At 50.5% G+C, this 7,487-nt stretch overlaps 1 long non-coding RNA gene across 1 annotated transcript; it reads right to left on the bottom strand.

Annotated features, from left to right (window-relative positions):
- Window positions 1–245: 245 nt before the first annotated feature.
- Window positions 246–3,416, bottom strand: LOC130519473 (uncharacterized). The gene is made up of 2 exons (XR_008948333.1): window positions 597–3,416; window positions 246–436 (listed from the first exon to the last, which is right to left on the bottom strand). It is a non-coding gene; the product is annotated as an uncharacterized LOC130519473 (long non-coding RNA).
- Between the last annotated feature and the right edge of the window lie 4,071 nt (window positions 3,417–7,487).

Below are 7,487 nucleotides of genomic sequence, written 5' to 3'. Positions count from 1 at the left end.
CTGAATTTAACGGAACTCTTTTCATGGAGCCCTCGCGGTCACATCCATGTGCTTGCGTAACCCACTCAGCAGCCATTTCGTAACAGCATCTCGGACATTGGTGCCTGCTTCCCACACGTGTGAATATTGATGGCGCATCATGGCAGAATTACATGACTGGGCGCTGAGGTTCACTGAAAGCTTTAAATATAACATATATGGAGCAGGTACGGAAATTATTCAAGGAGAGTGTTGCTACCAATCCATGCGTGTGTGGAGAGCTTCTTTTATTTGCATGCTGACTCCTGCATTTAACATCCATCACCATGCGGATGTGGCGGGCAGCTGGCGAGGCGTCCTCAAGCGTCCCTGCAGCGCCCCTTATCTCGGGCCTTGACACCAAATCGCCTTCGCACCACTGTGCGCTCCTGCAAGGCTTCCCCCGGATCTGAAAGGACTTAAAACACGGGAAATAAATCAGAACGCAGCTCCAAATCAAACCCGGGCACTCAGGAAATCAGAGCGCCCGGCGAGTTATTACCAGGAGGCGAATTAGCTTTGGTTAATGTTAAAGCTGATGTGTGGTGACATGGGTGCACGCAGCGCAGTGCCTTTACCTCATCAGTGGCGAGCTGCGTGGGCTGGAAGCTGCTGTCATGCTGTTGCTATGACATCTGGAATTGGCAAAACTACTCCTGCAGTCTGTACGGAGGGGGGGTGCTACAGTTGGAAAACACATGAATTGTTGCATAAAACACACTCGGGTGTGTTCCCACGAAAGAAGCCGCCGGAATTATTAAAGGGATTAATATCAGGTAGCCGATCTGTGAATCCCCCTTTAGAATCTTGCATGATGGAAACGTTGGGAGAAGAAAGCGTCTCCCGTGGAGACGATTGGATAAAGGCGCTCTTTCTAAAAAAAAAAAAAAAAAACATCCCACAAGTTTCCCAAACTCATAAATCCCAAATGGGAATATTTCATGGTTCCTACGTGTGAAACAGATTTTTAAAAAGCAGCAAAACAGAACACTTTGACTATGATAAAAGCCCATTTGTAGCCTTGTTGCAGCTCCCAGTGGGATGGAAAAGGTTTGATTGCCTGTTATATAAACTGTCAGGTAGTTGCCATGGCGATCACCACCTTTCAGAGGCATTGACCTCAGCCACACTTTGCAGCCACATGACTCCGGTCTGCAGGATAAAAGGTTTACTGGACCCCTGCTGGGATTTTGTTTTCTCTCTGGGTTTATAGATTTGCCTCAGGACTCAACCGGACTGACAGAATATTAAAATGGTTGGGTGTTCTGGTCAGAGTGGGATTACTGGTTTGCGCAATGTAAACTTAATAATAGGGACTATGAGCTAATTGACATCGCCATGCTAGCACCAAATTAACTGTGACGTCAAGCTACTTCCATAGCATTTAGCTTATGCAGCCAATGTGACCTCCCAGGCCAGATCGAAGCAGTGTTAGAAATCCTGTTTCCTGCTCGACTGACCTGAACTTTTAGTTTTAGCAAACGCAGCATGAGTTGCTTTCCAATGACCAATGATGATGTTGTGATGGTGATCTTCAGTTAGGACTTCAACGTGACTGATTCAAGGTCAATAGGAAAACAGAGAGGTCATGATGACTCCACTGGTTATTATAACACTTCTTTCATTGGAACATTCCTCAGATAACAATGAAGGTTTATCCAGTTTCACACGAAGCCCCTTAACACTGAACGACGGCCGTGTTTTGACTCCCTGCAAAGCTAACATTGTGTCTTCGACTATGACGCTCAGAGGGGAAATAAACCGCTTCCTGTGTGGTATTTAGACCTGTTGTTGAACTCTAAACACACTCTGCTGCTGGAATTAGATGCTTTGTTGCTCAAGAGTACGTTGGCACAGATGCTCCATGTTTCTTTTAGCGCGAGCGTGAATTTGTCAGTAACGATAGGTAATTAATAAATGTTGAACAGACGGGTGGGAGGGCCTGGCAGGGTCACGCAGCGGTAACAAAGTCAGCAAGGCTAGAGGGCTCCAAGGTCCTCTGCTTCTGTGCACTAGAAACATCGGAGTCCCCAGTTATTTTCATTAATTGATGTTAAAATTTAAAGGACTTTACATCCTTTTAGTGTCGGGAGTGCAGGAAGTCGAGTGTGCGAGGAGCTCCGAGGTGACAGGGGGAGTCGCACAGCGGACACAAATGCCATCTCTGCTGGCTGCGGGTATACCGCTGTGGCTACAGATGCCAAGAATGTGTGGAACTAATCCTCAGGATTTGGTGCGCTTTCCCCCCCACCTTCTCCCGGCTTTAACACCCCCCCCGAATTGTCTCCTTGCACCCTCGTCTTTGCTGTTCTTGCCTTCTTTCACTCATTGGTCCAGTAGCTCCAGCTCTCAGGCCTGTGCATGTGCGTCTCCCTGTGATTGCGAGCCCCTCCTTGTTGTGTCTGCCCCCCCACTGCCTACCCACTGATTAACACCCCCCGGCCCACCGCCCTGACAGCATCTTCTGCCGCCCTTGTTGGTTTCCTGTTCTTGTTTATTCTCTTCTCCGTAGCCTTCTGTCCTGTGGTACTGCAAACACCCTTCACCCAGGTGCTAAAGTTCATTTGCACCTCGGTGGCAGACCCAGCAGGGAGCGCGTCAAAGGTCACGACCTTGGAAGAGCGGCGCTGCAACGTGAAGGCATGTTGTCTTACTGAGCGCGCGGGGACGAGGTTTTTACAAGATGCTGTCTGATGTATCAGGTGGCCCGGCCCATTAGTGCACACTGGAGGAGACCATTAGCACAGCCGAAATAGATGACATCACTAGGAGGAAATGAAGCGAAACCATTGAAGCCCAGGAAATGGGTGCTGCCACCCCGCCATTACCTACCCTTAATGAGGACGCCGAGGTCTCTGGCATTGGTGGAATAGGCTATCTTTGACCTTTTGTGTGGCTTATGCTAATTAGCCTCACAGTAAACACACACCTTCCGACGCACGATTGAAAACACTGCATAAATGCCAATAAATAATGTTTCAAACAAAAGAGTAGAAACTTTTACGACCAGGGAACATTGGACCGAGTTCGTCTGGGCAGAGCAGCCGCTTGCGTCAATGCGCGACTCGGCGAGCTCAAATAAGGAAATCCTGTTTAAATTGGGAATACAATCTGTTTCTCAGACTCAAATCTGTATTGTTGAACCGTTCAGTGTGTGTGTGTGTGTGTGTGTGTGTGTGTGTGTGTGTGTTTTTCCTGCTTGGGTCACGGTACCGTCTACCTAAGAGGGTGGTTAAATTGAACACATTTCTCTGTTACGACCCTTTTTCCCTTTGTTCCCTGGAGATGTTAAAGTGCATTTTTGCTTTGAAATTTCACTCCAAGACTCAAACTTAGACTGGAACAGAAAAGCGAGAGGAAGTGCAAAAAGGCACAGGTGGAGTTTATGAGAGTGACGCAAAACCTATGCAATTCATCAGCTTGTTGTGGCAGTTGCCCCCGTCCTGCTCTACATCTGTCCACTTGTTAGGAATACCGACGCTCCCGGTGGGGAAGTGAGTCCACCGGAGTGGGAGAGCAGGGGTGTCTGCATAATAACAAGGCCTTTCAAAGCAGAGGCGATAATTGCACGTCTGGTGTGGAGGCTCCACTGTAGGGGGGCTGTTCCTGCACGCTGGGCACAGATACACAATGTAAACATCTCCTCCAATTAGCCAATTGGGCGTCACGCCGCGGTGACCGCCCGTGCCCCGGCGCTCGCCCCATCAGCGCACGCGCGCACCCTCGAGTGCGACGTGCAGGGAGACACGGAGCCGAGGCGTTCACGACAGGGTATGACCTCGTTTTGGTGCGAGTGTGCATCAAAGTGGGGGAAGTTGCAGACAGACATACATTAATGATGGATCCGGGGGCCCGTGCGGACATCATAATGGCTCGCACGAAGCCTCGGAGCTGTCGCAGCCAGACACAACAACACGCGGAATATGTTGCCGTCTAGAGCGAAAACCACCATTTGTCCGTGTTTGCTGCGGTTTTCCGCCTCCAGAGTGAAATCCTTCTGGTCTCACGGCCCTCTGCTGCCCCCGCTCCCCCGGCGGAGCTGGGGTGAACCGAGACAGTGATGAACGAACGTGTAATCAGAGCCAGCGGCCGAGACGTGCGGGAGATGTGAGGGATGGTGCCGGCATGCCGGCAAACGTGCGAAGATGGACAGATTCCTGGAATGTTTTCCCTGGTGCAAACAGTTGCTGGTGAACTAAAACCGGGACAAGAGTAGCTTCTGTTACTCCTGACGGGAAAATGAGCCGACAAGCATGTGTTAAAACACACGTGTGTTGGGACTTTAGTTCATTGTTTTCCACTGAGTTTATTACAGGATGTAGTTTGGGCTTGTAGAGTTGCGTGTTGGGGGTGTTTCAATGAGAGGGGGTGAAAACCAAGAAGGGGATCCTTTCATTTATCACACGGATGGAGCCGATCTAGGACAAAACAATGGGAATCGGTGTTTTCCAGCATCGCGGGAGTCATAATCCACCTTTCGCTACTCTGCCCTTTCCTGTCAGATTTGATGGGAATCGACATTGTTCGCATGGCAGAAAACGCACGTTCCACCTGCCCCCAGATCAGTTTTACCCTGTTCAGAATTGTATTTATTCTTCCTTTAATAACTCGCTGGAAAGCAGGACGGAAACCCTGCCTGTTTCCTCCAGTCTGCGCTGGCAATTTAGACTCGCTGGCTGTCAAGGGCGCCCAAAGACCTCGGGGTCGCATCTATTTTCATTTGACATCACATTTAAGGGTGACACGAGGCAGATTGATTGATTCGGGGCTTGGCTGCACGCATAAACAGCAGCAAAGTGTCCCCAGGCCCACGTAGGATGCATAATAGCAGGCAATATGTCTCCATAAAGCGCTCCTGTCCCTTTCCAATTCAGGCTGATGGAGATGTGAAAGGCCAAAAGGTCTCCGGCTACACAATGGGCGACTGTTGGCGCTCAGCAACTGAACCTTTGCACTTTATCTCCCCAAACAGGTGAATGGAGTGCTCGTTTTCCAGGTTTTCCAGGCCTGTTGTCGTGCAGCCTGAGCTGGGCTCCCCGTGGCTTCTCTTTCACAGCGTAGAGGGATTAGGGGACAAAATCCCAGCCTGCTGAATCTGGAATATTGGAATCTTCCAGTCAGAGGAGCAGAGGTGTTCTCGCTGCCGGGCTCAGGACGGGATTGCGGAAGATGGTGGAAAACTCTCGGGGTTATCGGGCACTGCATCCATCTGTCCCATCCGCCCCCCCCCCCGCACTTCTGTCTCTTCCTTTTCTCCTCCTTTCATCTCCAGGTGTGCCTGATGGATCCCACTGCACGCATGCATTAGCGCTTCTCCAAGTGAAACGACCTTCGGACGCCCTTTGGTTTCCATGGCAGCGGGCGCTCGAGCCGCGCGGCATTAGCATTTGCCGAGCGAGAGCAGGGGAACGATCAAAGCGCCATCGATTGGGTCTCCGACATTTATTCAAAACAATTCCCCTTTTTCCAATTAGAAGGGGGCAAGATGATGCCCCTTTATTCCAGAAGTGGGACCTGGAAATGAAGTCGTCTGATAGAATCCAGAAAGATAAACGGAGCCGAGGGTGCGCTTCATTTTCAGACCCGTGTGAGGCACAGCGATTGTGGAACTCTCCTCAGAGGCTCATCAGGGCATTGATTTGTGCCCCAGATAGAACTGAGTTTTAAACCTTGTGAGGGGCCTTCAGATAACCGGTAATCCCTCACCATCGGTCCGGGAACGGACCCCGTCTCTTTGGAGAATGTTTTCAGATTAATCCTGAAAGCGCAACGGGTTTGGCGTGTGGCAGCGGGCGATCGGATGGGGAGATTAGATGTGTGGGGAGTCGGGGCTCAGACAGGCAGCAGATTTGGAGATACAGGATACGGGATTAACGTGGGCTGTCCTCGGACACACAAATACGGAGGATTTAAGATTAGGGAGGGTGACCTTTGCCCTTTACACTGAGACTGGGAGTACAAATTTTAGGGTTGAAGTTTTAGGTAAAGCTTATACGTTGAGGACAAAAGGCAACCCCCCCTTCTTTGGAAATGCTGCTAATCGATTGAGCGAAGCGCCGTCCTCCTCCTACCCCCCCCACCAACCCTGCCTTGTTTGTCTTCCTCTGCCCCTCCCTGACTCCATCTCGGCGACGGTTATTGCCCATCAACCAGCTTTTTGGAATGGAAAATTGTTTTAATAGTGAAATAAAGGTTAAAAAATGCAGTGAAATAAATGGATCTGCTGATCTGTAACCGCAGGAACAGGCAGGTGGAGAGTTCCTCAGAAGCAGAGCAGACATGCACACACACACCGTGGCTAACGAGGCCTGTTGGGCCGCCGCCGCGACGGTGCGGCCACCATACGGACCGAGCTCAGGGCCGTCATGAGCATGAGTAATGCAATGATCCGTTTCTGCCGCTCCGTTCTCTCCGCCTGGCTGCTGGCCACTTTAGGGAGGGGGGCACAAAGCGGGCTAAACACACTCTCACGTTACTTTGGCATCCACGGCACACTGATGCAAGGCGCCGTAATCAAAACAGCCCATCGGATCAGAGCGTATTAAAGCCCGTGAATTTAAAGGCGGCTGGAAGGCGGCTCCATTAGAAGCCATTCGTCGAAGGAGATAAGGCGGCACGTCCGACCACACAAACGACAGGATGGAAAACAGAGGAAGACGTCAGCCACACCTGTTCATACTTTCGTCTTCTGAGGATTCAGAACTGGAACTGCCAGTTTTTCAGTACGCCTCATGAGGCCAACCAGCAGAAACTGAAAGTGTCTGTTCTCTGACTGTTTTTACGGGGGCGTAAATAACACTTCTATAAACCCGTCTTAAGGTAAATTGAGCTTCTGGTGATTTGGAAGCAGCTGAAAACACCTGGAATGAGAAGCGAGGATGGAGACGGATGCAACGCCGCGTGTTCTGTTAGAGGGCGATGAGCATCAACCTTGCCCCCCTGCCTGAGTTTATCTCGATGGTATCTACCTTTGAAAAGCAATTAAGCCGAGGTCAAGAGTGCACGTGTCCCTTTGTCGTGTAGCGGGGACACGGCAGGGACAGCGGGGGGGCATACGAGCGCACCATACAACACAGCCGCCCACAGAATGCAGGTCTGAACGGGAGTGAGTCACCGGGAGAGCGGCGGGAGGTGTTTATGTAAGGTTCCTGCTGGCTCGTGCGGTTGCGTAACGCCGATTGCGAGGATGGTAAACATCAGATAGAAACACGGCGGTGGGAGACAATAGGAGGGACGGCTACGCAAAGACAGCAACTTCATGGAATTTCACAATATCCTGTCAGGGCTGAAAAAAGCCTCAAACAGCTCCCCTTCTGAGGCCGCCTTCTTCATGTCCTCCCTTACTTTCAGCTGTTACCACTCACTTTTGGACATTAAAGATCACAGCATAGACAAGCAGCCTTTTAATTAAATCCTGAAAACATTCTTTCAATCCTTAAATCAGGGGCCAAAAAGGGTGATGTAATGAA

This window comes from Takifugu flavidus, chromosome 22, assembly GCF_003711565.1.
Source record: "Takifugu flavidus isolate HTHZ2018 chromosome 22, ASM371156v2, whole genome shotgun sequence".
In the NCBI taxonomy this organism is placed as follows: domain Eukaryota; kingdom Metazoa; phylum Chordata; class Actinopteri; order Tetraodontiformes; family Tetraodontidae; genus Takifugu; species Takifugu flavidus.
Note: the sequence above shows the minus strand (reverse complement) of the source record. Positions and strands in the feature narration are given on the sequence as shown.